At 39.1% G+C, this 18,134-nt stretch overlaps 1 long non-coding RNA gene across 2 annotated transcripts in view; it reads left to right on the top strand.

Moving 5' to 3' along the window:
* LOC113619775 (uncharacterized) overlaps nt 1–18,134 on the top strand; it is a 187,672-nt gene that overhangs the window by 69,441 nt on the left and 100,097 nt on the right. The window lies entirely within an intron of this gene.

Raw genomic sequence — 18,134 nt, 5'->3', positions numbered from 1 at the left:
AATCATAGTAGGGGACTCTAACACCCCACTTTCACCGATGGACAGATTATCCAAAATGAAAATAAATAAGGCAACACAAGCTTCAAATGATACATTAAACAAGATGGACTCAATTGATATTTATAGGACATTCCATCCAAAATCAACAGAATAGACATTTTTCTCAAGTGCTCATGGAACATTCTCCAGGATAGATCATATCTTGGGTCAAATATCAAGCCTTGGTAAATTTAAGAAAATTGAAATAGTATCAAGTATCTTTTCTGACCACAACGCTATGAGACTAGATATCAATTACAGGAAAAGGTCTGTAAAAAATACAAACACATGGAGGCTAAACAATACACTACTTAATAACGAAGTGATCACTGAAGAAATCAAAGAGGAAATCAAAAAATACCTGGAAACAAATGACAATGGAGACACGATGACACAAAACCTATGGGATACAGCAAAAGCAGTTCTAAGAGGGAAGTTTTTAGCAATACATACAGTCCTACCTCAAGAAACAAGAAACATCGCAAATAAACAACCTGACCTACACCTAAAGCAATTAGAGAAAGAAGAACAGAAAAAACCCTGATGTTAGCAGAAGGAAAGAAATCATAAAGATCAGGTCAGAAATAAATGAAGGAAACGATAGTAAAGATCAATAGAACCAAAAACTGGTTCTTTGAGAAGATAAACAAAATTGATAAACCATTAGCCAGACTCATCAAGGAAAAAAAGGGAGAAGACTCAAATCAATAGAATGCGAAATGAAAAAGGAGAAGTAACAACTGACACTGCAGAAATACAAAGAATCATGAGAGATTACTACAAGCAACTCTATGCCAATAAAATGGACAACCTGGAAGAAATGGACAAATTCTTAGAAATGCACAACCTGCTGAGACTAAACCAGGAAGAAATAGAAAATATGAACAGACCAATCACAAGCACTGAAATTGAGACTGTGATTAAAAATCTTCCAACAAACAAAATTCCAGGACCAGATGGCTTCACAAGCGAATTCTATCAAACACTGAGAGAAGAGCTAACACCTGTCCTTCTCAAACTCTTCCAAAATATAGCAGAGGGAGGAACACTCCTAAACTCATTCTACGAGGCCACCATCACCCTGATACCAAAACCAGAAAAAGATGTCACAAAGAAAGAAAACTATACGCCAATATTACTGATGAACATAGATGCAAAAATCCTCAACAAAATACTAGCAAACAGAATCCAACAGCACATTAAAAGGATCGTACCCCATGATCAAGTGGGGTTTATTCCAGGAATGCAAGGATTCTTCAATATATGCAAATGAATCAACATGATACACCATATTAACAAATTGAAGGAGAATAACCATATGATCATCTCAATAGATGCAGAGAAAGCTTTCGACAAAATTCAACACCCAGTTATGATAAAAACCCTGCAGAAAGTAGGCATAGAGGCAACTTTCCTCAACATAATAAAGGCCATATATGACAAACCCACAGCCAACATCGTCCTCAATGGTGAAAAACTGAAAGCATCTCCACTGAGATCAGGAACAAGACAAGGTTGCCCACTCTCACCACTCTTATTCAACATAGTTTTGGAAGTTTTAGCCACAGCAATCAGAGAAGAAAAAGAAATAAAAGGAGTCCAAATCGGAAAAGAAGAAGTAAAGCTGTCACTATTTGCAGATGACATGATACTCTACATAGAGAATCCTAAAGATGCTACCAGAAAACTACTAGAGCTAATCAATGAATTTGGTAAAGTAGCAGGATACAAAATTAATGCACAGAAATCTCTGGCATTCCTACACACTAATGATGAAAAATCTGAAAGTGAAATTAAGAAAACACTCCCATTTACCATTGCAACAAAAAGAATAAAATATCTAGGAATAAATCTACCTAAGGAGACAAAAGACTTGTATGCAGAAAATTATAAGATGCCGATGAAAGAAATTAAAATCATTCAAATAGATGGAGAGATATACCATGTTCTTGGATTGGAAGAATCAACATTGTGAAAATGACTCTACTACCCAAAGCAATCTACAGATTCAATGCAATCCCTATCAAACTACCACTGACATTTTTCACAGGACTAGAACAAAAAATTTCACAATCTGTATGGAAACCTAAAAGACCCCGAATAACCAAAGCAATCTTGAGAACAAAAAATGGAGCTGGAGGAGCCAGGCTCCCTGACTTCAGACTATACTACCAAGCTACAGTAATGAAGACAGCATGGTACTGGCACAGAAATATAGATCAATGGAACAGCATAGAAAGCCCAGAAATAAACCCACACACGTATGGTCATCTTATCTTTGATAAAGGAGGTAAGAATATACAGTGGAAAAAAGACAGCCTCTTCAGTAAGTGGTGCTGGGAAAACTGGACAGGTACATATAAAAGTATGAAATTAGAACACTCCCTAACACCGTACACAAAAATAACCTCATAATGGATTAAAGACCTAAGTGTAAGGCCAGATATTGTCAAACTCTTAGAGGAAAACATAGGCAGAACACTCTATGACAGAAATCACAGCAAGATCCTTTTTGACCCACCTCCTAGAGAAATGGAAATAAAAACAAAAATAAACAAATGGGACCTAATGAAACGTCAAAGCTTTTGCACAGCAAAGGAATCCATAAACAAGACGAAAAGACAGCGCTCAGAATGGGAGAAAATATTTGTAAATGAAGCAACTGACAAAGGATTAATCGCCAAGATTTACAAGCAGCTCATGCAGCTCAATAACAAAAAAACAAACAACCCAATCCAAAAATGGGCAGAAGACCAAAATAGACATTTCTCCAAAGAAGATATACAGATTGCCAACAAACACATGAAAGGATGCTCAACATCATTAATCATTAGAGAAATGGAAATCAAAACTACAATGAGATATCATCTCACACCAGTCAGAATGGCCATTCATCAAAAAATCTAGAAATAGTAAATGCTGGAGATGGTGTGGAGAAAAGGGAACCCTCTTGCACTGTTGGTAGGAATGTAAATTGATACAGCCATTATGGAGAACAGTATGGAGGTTCCTTAAAAAACTAAAAATAGAATTACCATGCGACCCAGCAATCCCACTACTGGGCATATACCCTGAGAAAACCATAATTCAAAGAGTCATGTACCACAGTATTCATTGCAGCTCTATTTACAATAGCCAGGACAAGGAAGCAACCTAAGTGTCCATCATCGGATGAATGGATAAAGAAGATGTGGCACATATACAATGGAATATTACTCATCCATGAAAAGAAATGAAATTGAGATATTTGTAGTGAGGTGGATGGACCTAGAGTCTGTCATACAGAGTGAAGTAAGGCAGAAAGAGAAAAACAAATAGCGTATGCTAACACATATATATGGAATCTAAGAAAAAAAGGTCATAAAGAACCCAGGGATAAGACGGAAATAAAGAGTCAGAGGTACTAGAGAATGGACTTGAGGATATGGGGAGGGGGAAGGGTAAGCTGGGAGAAAGTGAGAGAGTGGCATGGACATATATACACTACCAATCGTAAAATAGATAGCTATTGGGAAGCAGCGGCATAGCACAGGGATATCAGCTCAGTGCTTTGTGACCACCTCAATGGGTGGGATAGGGAGGGTGGGAGGGAGGGAGACGCAAGAGGGAAGTGTTATAGGAGCATGTGTATATATATAACTGATTCACTTTGTTATAAAGCAGAAACTAACACACCATTGTAAAGCAATTATACTCTAATAAAGATGTTAAAAAAAAGAGGCATGAACATAATTTATAAGCTGTTTCTAATAGAAATACATTGATCCCTACAAACAAAGAATAAACCTTTTTTAAAGCACCTATGGGACAGAATTTTACCATACTTTTAGCCTAAAACTACTCTAATAATTTCTTTAAAGAACAAAGAGTATTGACCTGAGTTTTCTAATATGATAACCACAGTTCACATCTGGCCATTGAACACTTGAAATGTGGCTAGTTTTAATTGAGGTGGGATGTAAGTATGAAACACACACTAGAATTAATTCCAAATAAAAGGAATGTTAAATAGGTCATTAAAATTTTTATAGTGACTAATGTTCAAATGATAATATTTTTTATATATTGGGTTAAATAAAAATATTAAAATTAATTTCACTTTTCTTTTTACCTTTTTTAATGTCACTACTAGAGTATTTAAAATTACATATGTGACTCCTATTTTTGGCTAGCATTATATTTCTATTGGATAACACTTGTATAGGCCATACTTATTTTCCACAGTGTGATAGAGGACAAAATCTAAAGCATAATAATAATTTTTTAAACCCAAACCACTTAGAAATTGAAAAAATAAAAATTATAAACTCCCATTTAAAAATCTTGTTGCCTTCAATAAAAAATTTTTCAGAAAACTAAAAATCTTTTTGTGTCAAAGAGGAAATCAAAGTGACAATGTCAGAACATTTAAGGAAGTAAATTTGGAGGATAAAAATAATTTATTTCAAAAGGTATGTGATTTACCCAAAAGAAAAGGAAGAGCCCTAAATATTTTCAGTACTAAATAAGAAAAGGTGGAAATAAATGAAAAACAGTCAACAGTCAACTCAAGAAAGTAGGAAAATGAAACTACATTTTTCCAGGGGTCTTATGGTCCAGAGAAAGAAGTCTGCCAGTGTACAATGGATGTCTGGTTGTTCTCAGTATTGAGTATCTCCTGTGAGTCAAGCAGCAGGGGCTCACCTACATTATCTCTAATCCTTTCAAACACACTACAAGATTGGCATAATTATACCCATTTTGCAGGTGATTAAACAGACTCAGCTAGGTTAAGTGACTTTTTCAAGAACTCAAGACAAAATAGTAGATGTGTGTGATTGGAATTCTGTCTCTAAGGCCCATGCTGTTTCCAGTTCATCACACTGATTTCATAAAATGTTCAGCTGCTTGTTTTAGAGTCCATGGGGTACTGGATAGGAATTCAGAAGTGAGAGAATTAAAAAGTCCAAAGCATTGATTCACCTTGATTTCGTTGGTATCCCTTAGTTTAGTTGTAGGAACTTCAGTCTCCTCCTTTATCAGACAAGGGAACAAAAATAGGTCATTGTTTAAGGCCTCTTTTGGAAGGTAGCAATGAAAGGTGCTTTGGGCAGGTCAGTTTTCATGTGTGTGATGGGTATAACTGGTATCTGCCAGAAAAGGCCCTTCCCCACCATCATGGTATAGCATGCCATCACACATATGGGACACTCCTGACATGTGTCCTATTAAGAGTTCCCTGGAGTTTGGGTTGTCTGTCCAAGTACTGCTCTAATACTGACTTCACATTTGGACACATTGCAGCTGAAGTTTCATTACCTGAAAAGTAGACTTTAACCAGAATTTATTCTCTGTTTTGTTTTAAAAGAGAGGGGGAAATCACAAAAAATCTAGAACTAATCCATTTCTTGGAACATCCTGATCAGTTGAATTCATCTCAACATAGACTTTCCAGGCTCCTACTATGTGCCAGAACCGGGGACAGAGTTGCAAACGAGACAGAACACTAACTCTAGGACGAGACATATAGACTCTATTAGTGTGGTATTTTTCCATTTGTAAGAACAGAGACCCTCCTGGGTCAGACCAGAAGATATTTGATATCAGAGAACTACTTGAATAAACAAACCAAATTCCAGGGAACCTAGGAGAGCCCTCAGCCTACTCTAAGGGTACATGTAGGAGTAAGAAGAATAGAATCCCAGTCACACAGCTAGATTCCTAAAAGACTGGCTCATCAAGTGGTCACTGGAAGGCTTATGGCTTCCCCAGAACACTACTTGACTGTTACCACAGTTTCAGCTACCACCAACAAATTTCTCTTTAATAATGATCATGGGCTTCCCTGGTGGTGCAGTGGTTGAAAGTCCATCTGCCGATGCAGGGGACACGGGTTCGTGCCCCGGTCTGGGAAGATCCCACATGCCACGGAGCGGCTGGGCCCATGAGCCATGGCCGCTGAGCCTGCCCATCCGGAGCCTGTGCTCCCCAACGGGAGAGGCCACAGCAGTGAGAGGCCCGCGTACTGCAAAAAAAAATGAACACTGTTTCTCGATTGAGCCTTTGGTCACAATTCAAATAACCATGTACGTGTGGATCTATTGTTAGACCCTACTGTTTTCATTATCTTAACCTTGTAGTAAATTGAAATCTGATAGTTTGTCTTGCAAAATTCTCATTTTCTTTAAGGCTGTCTTGTCCATTTTAGGTTCTTTTGCATTTCCAAAAATATTTCACAGTCAGTTTGCCAATTTCCACACATAAAATACCTACAGAGATTTTAATGAGGATAAAATTTATTCTTATAGGTCAATTTGGGGAGAATTTACATCATAATATATTGAGTCTTCCAACTCATATACTTGAAATATCTCTCCATTTAAGTCTTTAATTTCTCTTAGCAATATTTTATAATTTTCTGTGTGGAGGTCTTGTACATCTTTCATTAGATTTAGTCCTAGATATTTGATATTTTGGGGTACTACTGTACATGGTATATTTTTCTGAATTTTGTTTTCCAATTGTTTGTTGATAGTATGTAGAAATATAATTGATTTTTATATGTTGACTTTGTAACCAGCAACTTTGCTAAGTTTGTTTATAAACTATTTTTGATTTTATAATTATAGTATTTGTATCATCTATTAATAGACTGTTTCACTTCTTTTCTGATCTTTGCACAGTGTATTTCTTTTTCTTCCCTTATTGCTCTGGCTAGGACTGCTGGTTCAGCATTGCACAAAAGTGGTGGTAATGGACATCTTGTCTTGTTGCCAACCAGTAGACAAATGTTCAGTATTTCACCACTGAGTATGATTTTAATTGTAGGCTTTTGTAAATATAATTCTTTTGTTTCTTAGTATGAAATATTTAAAATAATGATGAGTGTTAGTGAGGAACACTTCTCTTTTCCAGATGTTTCACATGAAGGAAGCTCAGTTAGTATAACATTATGTTTCTTTTTGTTCTTTGGTTCATTCTGCCGCAGGAATGGTGGAGTGGCCTTATCTGCTTGCTAAATCTGAGAAGAATACAGTGGGCGTGTTCCTTCAACTGCTCTCTTGATCTTCCTCTTGGTGGTCCCATGTTCTTGTCCAGGATTCAGGAATGTTACAACAGGCAGTTCTCTCTAGATCAGGAATTTAGCTAGAAGGGCCTGTTTGGCTCTGAAGCCAAGCTACATCATCTGACTTGGCCTTTCACAATGACAAAGTTGATACTTTAATTTCCCATCTGTCTTAATTTTTGTTTTAATTTTCAGTTTCTTCCAGAGCCCTTCCTTTTTATACCTAGGCTCTGGAAGAAACTGAAAATTAAACAGGGGAAGCAAGGGATACTGTTACTTGTATTATTTTTAAATAAAACAAGTTTGCCACAAAGAATTAAAAAATCTGTAAGGACAGGATGTTTTCAAGGTATGACTTCATGAGCCATTTGAGCATCCTTCCTTATTCTGCTTATCCTGGCCCTCTTGCTGATACCCTTTCCTTCTCCACAATCTTCCTGCTGTGCCTTAGCCAAGTTTTACCCCCAGACAGGAAACTGCCCAGCACCCTCCCTCCTTGAAGCCCTCGGCTTCTCCATCAGTGCCACCGCATCTGCACAGCTGATTTGTCCTGTGGATCCCCTTCTTCCCCACTGGTCCTGCAAAGTCTGCAAAGTCAAATCCCACAAGTATCACAGAAGTTCCACCCCTTAGTTAGACATTCCCACCACAGGCCCTGAAGTAAATTTATCTCTCAGGGCCTCATTTCCATACCTTTAAATTGGAGATCATAATAGGACCAACCTCATAGGATACGTGTGAAGATTAAAGAGTTATTTGGATGTAAAGCACTTAGATTCATGTCTGGCTCAGTATTCTCTCATTACATGTTAGATATTATTATTAGCTGATACTATCACATTCACTGGGCTTTTTAATATATCATTTTATACTCTTCCATACTTTTATCTGGTTGTTTTGTGTACATATAACTTATTTTCCAAATTAGTTTTTAAGCTCTATAAAAGCACATCTGAGTCTTGTACTTTTCTTGCATTTCCTTTGTGCTAGTCAAATTTACTACCTGTAATAGAACAGCAAAATGATAATATTGGGATTTCAGTATTTTTTGTAACTGTATTTCTGAAATACCATTAGCCTGATCCTTTTTGAAGTGGTGATATTTCTGGGATATGTATGTGTCTCTATTATTGGAGATTTTACTTCTTTAAGTATTCAGAGAAAGAGATGTAGAAAGCTTCTCTCAAATAGAATAAAAACTAATTTGGTTCCTGAAAATCTGGGTTAGAGTCCTGGTTTTTCCATTTAGTATTTATTAGCTAGGTGATTTTCATCTCTGATTCTCAGTAAAATAGGGACAATAGGCCTCCTTTTCAATGCAGCATTTAGCTTTCTTCTGTATTTTAATATTCAGATTAAAAATAGCAAAAAATCTTATTTGTTGGACAAAAATACTACTTAAAAATAGCTGGACTACCTGAATGCTATAAATCTGGACCACAGTCACTAGTACATGTACGTCTGTGAGTATGAGATATACATGTATATGTATATTCATATATGTATTGGGTTGGCCAAAAAGTTCGTTTGGTTTTTCAGTAAGATGGCTCTAGTAGCGGTTAGTTGTCCTTTACGTCATCTGAAACAATTTTGTTAGATTGTATTGTGACAGCTGTCATATCAGCATGCATGTAAAAAAAAAATCAAAATTAGTGAATTTTTGTGTAGCCATTTTAGTATTGACGATGGAAGAAAAAAAGCAACATTTTCGGCATATTATGCTTTGTTATTTCAAGAAAGGTAAAAATGCAACTGAAACACAAAAAAAGATTTGTGCAGCGTACAAAGAAGGTGCTGTGACTGATCAAATGTGTCAAAAGTGGTTTGCGAAGTTTTGCGCTGGAAATTTCTTGCTGGACGATGCTCCGTGGTCAGGTAGACCAGCTTAGGTTGATAGTGATCAAATCAAGACATTAATTGAAAACAATCAACGTTATACCATGCCGAAGATAGCGGACATACTCAAAATACCCAAGTCAATCACTGAAAATCATTTGCACCAGCTTGGTTATGTTAATCACTTTGATGTTTGGTTTCCACATAAGTTAAGCGAAAAAGACCTTCCTGAGCGTATTTCTGCATGCGATTCTCTACTTAAATGTAACGAAAACGTTCTGTTTTTAAAGCAAATTGTGACAGACGATGAAAAGTGGATACTGTACAACAATGTGGAATGGAAGCGATTGTGGGGCAAGTGAAATGAACCACCACCAACCACACCAAAGGCCGGTCTTCATCCAAAAAAAGGTGATGTTATTTATATGGTGGGATTGGAAGGGAGTCCTCTATTATGAGCTCCTTCCAGAAAACCAAACGATTAATTCCAACAAGTACTGCTCCCAGTTAGACGAACTGAAAGCAACACTCGTCGAAAAAAGTCCAGAACTAGTCAACAGAAAATGCATAATCTTACATCAGGATAACACAAGACCACATGCTTCTTTGATGACCAGGCAAAAACTGTTAACAGCTTGGCTGGGAAGTTCTGCTTCGTCCACCGTGTTCACCAGACATTGAACCTTCAAATTTCCATTTATTTCGGTCTTTACAAATTCTCTTAATGGAAAAAACGTCAATTCCTGGAAGACTGTAAAAGGCACCTGGAACAGTTCTTTGCTCAAAAAGTTAAAAAGTTTTGGGAAGTGGAATTATGAAGTTGCCTGAAAAATGGCAGAAGGTAGTGGAACAAAACGGTGAAGAGTTTGTTCAATAAAGATCTTGGTGAAAATAAAAAACGTGTCTTTTATTTTCACTTAAAAACCAAAGGAAATTTTTGGCCAATTGTTATTGAGTTAACAATTCCAGAAAAGGGTATAGACCAGTGTTTACCAAAGAGAATTCTCTTGAGGTGCTAATAGACCTGACTCTCCCTGGGTCAGGCAGAGGGTTACAGTAGATGAAAAACTTGCAGAACTGTTCAGTATCCACAGAAAGGTAATCAGTCGCATTGCATGGGGGCATAATTTGCATTTTTATGGACAAGAATTATTTGTATTACTATCATTTTTCTGCAGCTTTAAGGGTTGTAAAAATATCAGAGATAACAAAAGCTTGAAATAATTAGAATTTATGAGCTAGTCAGTAATTCCACTAAATTTCAGTCTTTCACAGTTTTTCCCTATACCACATGTTCTCTGAAATAGAATGCTACTCTTGGCAGTCCTTTATTTAAAAGGAGCCTTTAGTTACTTATTTTAAAAATATAACAATATGGAGCTCATTTAATGAGTATTTACGTAGAATATCTTCAGTTTAAGAGAGACTGAACTAAAAGGAAAAAATTCAATATAGGAAGTTGTTTTTAAAGGTGATTTCAGCGTCTATTCAAATCAATAAATATTTCCTAAGTACCTACTATGTGATTCAAAGAGGAGTAATAATGATACCTTGTCTTTGTTGGGCACCAATAATGTTCCACTACTCACAGTGTTAGGTTTGGCCCCATGTTTGAGTAGGACCTTACGTCTGATAGTATGTTTCTGGGAGTCTGGATAATTGAGTCCAGAAAATAGCCATATATTGGTTTCCATAATTCACATAGAATTCACTTAAGTCCCCTTTACTAGTGTAAATGGAAGTTATGTTTTCCTACCCCTCCAGCCACCATCTTGTCTCTGTATCCAAACTCCGCTGGGTAGCTGATTGAAGAAAAACATCTAAGAGCAAACAATAATTTTCTTGGAGCAGTGCATTCTGAATCCCTATTTTAGAAAGAGACATCCATTTAAAACCTTTTCATCATTGTAAAGAACTTCAAATCCTCACATCTCAAGCCTCTTTTTTAGAACAAGATCTTTGCTTTGTTTTTGTGTAACTAAAAGGTCCATTAATGTTTTTTCCCAAAAGAAAAAACTCATTGTCCTCAAAGGTTAATTCAGGCTCTTGACTTAGAAAGCTCCTGGCAGTTTTTTCTCTAACTCAAGTCATCACGATTTAATAATAATAAAAAATGAAAATAATACAAGAAATGTGTTTCAGTGTCAGCCATCATATTACTACGGGACTGAACTGGGTCAATTATAAGGGTGTGTAGGGCTTTCACAAAACTGAGCTAAGGGGTCCAAGTTGTGATTTAAAATTATTCCGTTTTTTCATGGTTCTGTCTCCTCTTACTGGAAGTTATTCCTTCTCATTGTTTTTGGTGGACTTGCCTCTGAAGTCTTTTCTTTTAGTTCGTTACTCATATTTTTAGAATAGATACTGCCATGATAAGCCCATGCATGGGCCCATAGAACCTGTCACTCAGTGTTCACAGACATATTCTATACACGATTCCAACATACTTGATACTCCCTTCTCACAGCTAATAATATTGAGAAGTTCAGATAGAGGCAGTGGCCAAATGGTTCTGTTTGTGAGTGAATTTAGGATGTGTGTGTGTGATATGTAAGTATGTATATCTGAACATATATGGAGTCACCAGCAGTATATAGCAGAGTTGGCAAACACTTTCTACAAAGGACCAAATAGTCAATACTTCAGGCTTAGCAGGCCATAGAGCTTCTCTTGCATCCTGGCTTAACTACTTAGTTTGTAGTCATTGTATCAATAGCAGAAAAGCAGTCATAGAGTGTATATAAATGTGTGGACACAGCTGTGTTCCAATAAAACTTTATTTACAAAACATGCAGCTGCCCCAAAGCTATTGTTTGCTGACCCCAGAATATAGTATAGGTTGGGCAAGAAATCAGAATACTAGGGGCTTCCAGCTCTGCCCCTACCAGCTCAGTGCATCATCTGTCACTTGAAAGAGTGGTTTTGTAAACTCTAAAGTACTGTACAGACATCTGAGATGGTTTTCAGCAAACCCTTCATTTATTCAACAAATATCTATCAAATTCCCATTGTGCATCAAGAATGATCCTACACTATAACATGCATACAGTATGTGCATAAATCATCAGTGTACAGCTCAACAGAATTTTAAAGTGAATACACCCATGTATCCATCCCCTTCAGACTAAGATATATACAAAATAGATACATGTATATCACCTTCCCTGGTGCCTCATCTCCAAAAGGTTTAATAGCCTTTCAGATGCTCAAATTGTTCTAGCTTCAGTTCTTTCCGGTTGGCTCCCATGTCCAAGAAAAACTACCCCCAAAATGAAAAAAAAAAAAAAAAAAGAACTATCCTAGAACAACAAGGTGGTAGCAGATAAAGGTAAACTTTGGGAGGGGTACCGATATTGGACTGTTAGGTGATTGTCAGGTTGGGGTCGTAGGGTAAGATGACAACCTGGTAGGTGGGGAGGGGATTTTCCCTGAAGGGAATGGATGTTCACATAGTCATTCATTTTGGGAAGTGTTTAATTCTGGGCAGGAAATGAGTTGGCACTTTGGGTTGGGGGTGGTCACTCTTCTTTCTTTCTCTGGGGCCAGGAAGAGTTGGGTTAGGATTCTCAGTCATGAAAAGGCCTGGGTAATTATGATAGTGGGAAGTGAGATGTTGCCTGGCTGTGTGGAGTTAGGCCTAGAGTGATTGGTATCTTCAAGTTCATGGTTTTCCACTTAGCAATGACAGTGACCATGGGGAAGAACAGCCAGAATGAAGCGTAAAGGCTAAGTGATGTACGGTTACCAGCCTCAAGGTAGCAGTGTCCCTTCCAGAGTCCAGAGTACGGTGTGAATGGTGGGGTATCATGCCAAAATAATTTAGAAGCAAGAATCACTTTATTTTGTAGACACTGGCAGGAGAAGTGTCCTCTGTTTAAGCACTGTCTTATTAAGAAGTCTGCAGTCTAACAAGGGAAGCAAACACATAATCATACAACTGTAGTACAAGGTGATAAGTGTTTTAATGGAGGTGAGGATATCAAGGCCCAGGTGGAATGCCTAACTTAGCCTGGGAATGGTTCTTGAGAAATAATGTTTGAGTTGAGATTTTATGGATGAGGTCATTAACCAAGCTGACAAGGGAGGGCAAGGACCTTGTAGACAAAGGAATCACATGTGCAAAGTCAGGTGGCTTCACAGCGGAGCAGTGCAGTGTCCTTAGGGATGTGGCTCTCGAGTCAGACTTCGGGCATTTACATCCTGACTCTTGAGCTGCTTAAACTTGGACTTGCTGATGCGTTTCTTCAAGCCTCAGTTTCCTCATCTGTAACACGGGAATGGCAATCTCTCATAAGGTGCTATGAGAACGCAATAGCCTACAGTATTTGAAGGCTTCAGTATGATGCCTGGGAACCTGGTAAGGAAGCATTCATTAAGTGTTATCAGTTATGTGTATTCATATAATATAAAGCTGTTTAAATAAACACACCATAGTTATTGAAGGAGGAGCATGGGAAGATCAGATCCAATTAAGACTATATATTCGAGTGTAAGAATGTAACTTTGTAGGAATCAAGCCTCCTTAAGCATTTTCTTGATTTTCCTCATCCTGATGTGTCAGTTCCGTGACGGATGGCCTTTCTTCCCTTGTCTTCTTCTGTGCCTGATGCTGTGTGCATGAGGCCAGCTGGTAAAATGAAACTAATTGTGAGAGCAGAAGGCAAAGTCAGAAGGTCATGGCAGTTACGTCATCTGTGCCCCTAGCAGAGGGGGTGAAATGATGACGTACTTCAGCTGGTTTTCCCTTGGAGCCTTCCAGGAGTGGGAGGGATAAAACTTCTTTTCAGCATGTTCCTAACTAGCTGCACTGACATCCTCACCCATTAATTCTCTGTCTCGCTGTGAGTGAAATCTCCTTTTTCCGAGTGCTGACTTTGTGCCGGACACTGATCTAGGTGCCGTGGATTCAGAGGAAGAGTCTTGCCTTCTAGATGTTCTAGGTAGGAAAAAAGACATGCAAATACCAATAATCCACTGCTGCCATGAGGGAGACACAGGGAGGGGACTGTCAACACTCTATCTCCCAAGTATTCCACTGGCTTATCCAGGACAGTTATCCAGGACAGTATAAAAGTACGTCCGGGTGTTTGTCTCACGGACACCTTTGTTTGTCAAATGGCTAGTTTTTCTGGCCACAGAAGGGAGACATGGCTTCGGTGAATTTGAGGAACTTCATTCCTCTCAAACCTTTCCCCCTGCTCCTTTTCCCACAGTCAAACTCCTTTGTGAATATGGAATATAATACAATTACCTCACATCTGTGTACTTTTCAAGCTTATTGCATGTTTCTTCTCCCACAGCTTTGGGAAGGATTATGCGCCTCATTTCACAGCTGAGGAAATTTAAGTTTAAAGAGTGTTTGTGACGCATCAAAATCCTAATGTTAACAATTACCTGAGCTAGGATTCAAAGTCAGGTTTCCAAAGTGTTCTTTCCCACCTGCTGCCCCCAAACTTGTTTTCCCTGTTCCTTGGCCACAGGGAAAGTACATCCCCCTCTCTGTACTGTATCCAGAGCTTTCAACATATTGGCCAGAATTTTGTCCCAGCTCTTGCCTAAGATTCCCAGGGGAGAGAGCTGGACCAAAAGCAAATTTTAAAAACTCCGTGATGATAATTACAAATGAATACCATCATAGTGACTGAACTATGCCTTTGGCAGTGTCCAAACCCTCACATCTGCATATGCAGTAGAAGGGAATGGAAAATCCATTTTCCAAAATCAGCTTGAGGGAAACAGGGAAGCATAATGGATTCAGGGTAATCTCCACTTACCAGGGAAAGTCATGGAAACCAGTGTTGCTGAGACCATTCAGTGCCCATGAATCCCTTTTGGATCTTATTAAAACGTACATTCTTTTCTAGTAGGTCTGGGTGAGTGTGAGAGTCTGCGTTTTGAATAAGCTGTCTAGGGATACTAAGGCTGCTGGTCCAGAGCACAGTATGGATAGTGTGGATTTAAACCGTTGACTTTTAAACTTAGCTTAAGTTTTGGGAGCTCAATCCTAATGCCTGGGTCCTAACTCTAGAGATTCTAATTTGATTGGTCTGAGATGTGGCCTGGGCATGAGGGTTTTAAGAAGTCCTTCAGTTGGTTCTAAGGTGTTAAATTTGATTTAAACTCTCTAGGGTGGGTATCCCCTCCTGCGAAATGATTCCAATAGCATATAGCTGTCTTATAAGGATAGTAAGAGACAGGTTATGTAGCAAATATTATACCTGGCTTATAGAAAAGGTTCAATAAAGTAAGTGAGCGTTTGTCTTTTCCCCTTCCAAATTTCTGATGGCACAGGTGGATTTTGTTTTCTGAAAATTTCACCTCTGTTTAATCAACATTCTTACTCTCCTGAGTGCTGAGAAACGTTCATAAGAGAAAAGGTGACTTTCAATTTACATTTCCATATTTAGTAAGGATTTTAAGTTTTTAAATTATTTTGGTGGCTTATTTGATATCTTTCCCCTGGAATGGGGCCCATGTTTAAAGAGTTTTTTTTCAATTATTTATTTAAGAAATATAGCTATCGAGCTATCTATAGTTAAGAAATATAGCTATCTGTTATATCAGAAACTGTGCTGGGCTATAGAGGACCCAGTGCTGAATAAGGTTCCTACTGTCAAGGACTTTGGATGTTGGAGAAGAGCTATAGAGAGAACCAGGGGTGGACGATAAAGTGTCATGCACGTAAGGATGGGGCAAGCGTGAGAGAAGACAGCAGGAAATTAGGTGAGACCAGAAGAGTCAGAAAGACTTTGTTGAGGAGCTCAGAACAATGTTAGGAGTTAACCAGGCAAAAGAGAGTGAAACGAGCATTCCAGGCAGAAGGAAGAACATGTGCAAACACCTGGCGGCAAGGCTGAACACAGAAGGTTTGAGGAATTGGGAGTTCAATGTCATCTGAGCATAGAGCATGGGAGGTGGGAGGTGGGTATGAACACATGAAGCTGAAGAGAAAGGCAGGATCTAGATGGATATAGAGCTGGTTTGGAGAGCTTGGAATTTAGGAAGGCTGGATTCGAAGTGATTGGAACATGAATGTTGAAATGGGATGTTCACAAACCAGGGCTTGAATCCCAGCTCTGCTACCCCTGGCTGTGTGATGTTGACCGTGCCACTGTGTCTCAGAGTCTCAATGTCATTGTTGCCTGCAGTGTGGCGGTAATAGTGCCTCCCTCATAGGGCTGACTTGAGGATTGAATGAGTGAGTACATGACAAATGCATAAGATGTAAAAGTTTGATAAATGATAATTATTACTATCATTCCAGGAACAAGGGAAAGTTGTTATTCTGTCTGGAGATGTGATTTGTAAGGAGTAAGTCAGGAGACAGGGATGTGAATTAGGAGGTGATGGGAATAGTGCACGTGAGATGGTGGTGGCTAGGACCAGAGAACTGGATAAACTGGACAGATGTTGATTGGATGGGAGACATGAAAGAAGGGTCATGAGAGTCTCAGGTAGTCTTTGAGATTTGGAACATGGGGATAGTGACAAGTCTGGGGTGTGTATCATGAGGTCAGTTTTATACATATTGATTGTATCCATCAGGGATCAGTTGCAGGGAGCAGACTTCTCTCCAGCTTTTTAGCAGGAAGGCATGTATCCCAGGGTATTAAATGGCTTACAGAATTGTCAGAGGGCTGAGCAAACAGAATCCAGGTTGAGCTTTCAGGAGCAACCTCTAACGCTGCTCCTAGGCACTGAGCCACCATGGTCGCTGCTGTCTCTTCAACAGTCTTGCAGTCAGGAAGCTGTTCTACAGCCACAACACTGCTGTTTCAAACAGGAAACCACCCCAGTAAGGAAGCCACTGCTGCTGCCAGGTGTGGAACCAATGTGAATCTGCAACAGACCATGTCAGCAGAATGGATGCTTCTCTCCCTACACCCAGGCTCGCCATACCTACTAAGCTCGTATCTGAACACTGGAAGCTATGCAGATGCAGCTACAGAAAACCCACAGGCCTCCACAGCTGTGCTTGCTGGGTGAATGGACGAACATTCCTAAATCTTGTCCATCTCAGACAGAACTATTCTAAAGCCCAAAAGCTGCAAGAGAGTAAGGAAAGTATATCTTTAGCGTCCCCACCTCTGGAGCAGGGAAAGGCAAGCTTGAACAGTTGTGGGTTGTGACTCATTAGAGCATCATAAAATCAACTCAGGTGGTCATAACAAGATTTTTTTCCTTAGTTATAAATAGTAAGGGTAAGCATTACTTAATGAAATGCTTGTCTTAGGCGTGTGTGTTGTTGTTTGTGTGTGCACATGTACATGCAATCATTTGCGAACTAAAGTGTTATTTTCTCTGGGTCATGGTAAAAAAAAAAAAAAAATTGAAAGCCACTGCACTAGACATTGACTCCAATCTTCCACTGCAAGGTCTCGGAGAGAACTAATGGATAGAGTGCAATAGCTACTCAATGTATGGGGCTGGATTTTAGGACAAGAACCAAACTGAAGGTAGAGATGGTGCAGTCATTGGCAAGAAGATGTCATTTGAAAGCAAGGGGGTTGATTAAGTCACGCAGGGAGACAGTGTGGAGTCTGAAGAGCAAAGGGAACAGAGCCCAAGGAACATGGACGTTTGGTCTTGGGGCAGAAGGTTCCTTCTGGGGTTGTGCTCATTCATCTTTCAGTCTGGGATTTTTCATTTATCCTCCAGAAAGAGACCTGGACCCAGGGGAGCCCCAGAGTGCTTTGGAAAAGCGTGTTTTAAGCACACGCTAACTAGAGCTGATTTTTCAGCAGCCTGGAAGAGCCATGGCACACACCGTGCTGAAGCCCGGGGCCTGGTACCACACTGGCACTTGGGACTTCACGTGGAATGGTTGTACAGAGCAGAGAGGTTCTTAGGAAAGATGGAAAGAGCTCTTTAGATTCCAAGGCTCCAGCCTATGCGCTGGGACCACAGAGGGGTCTAAACCCTCACTGGTCAAGGCTAACTCGGTAGCTTTAGGGTACTATTTCTAATTTTCAAAGAGGATTTCTGCTGTATTGAAAAATGGCTAAAAGGAGGGGGAGCTGTACAGGAAGATCCTTATTGCAGCAAAAGCGGGAGACAAACTACGTGCTTATCCATAGGAGGATGAGCACACTGTGGTGTATCCAAACAATGAAATAGTACGATAGCGGTTAAATGAATGACCTAGATCTACGTGGGTCAGCCTGGAAAAACAGAAACTTAACGTTACATGAAAAATTTCAAGTCACAAATGTTA

This window comes from Aethalodelphis obliquidens, unplaced genomic scaffold (assembly GCF_003676395.1).
Source record: "Aethalodelphis obliquidens isolate GAN/ISIS:26980383/991018 unplaced genomic scaffold, ASM367639v1 scaffold7, whole genome shotgun sequence".
Lineage (NCBI taxonomy): Eukaryota > Metazoa > Chordata > Mammalia > Artiodactyla > Delphinidae > Aethalodelphis > Aethalodelphis obliquidens.
Note: the sequence above shows the minus strand (reverse complement) of the source record. Positions and strands in the feature narration are given on the sequence as shown.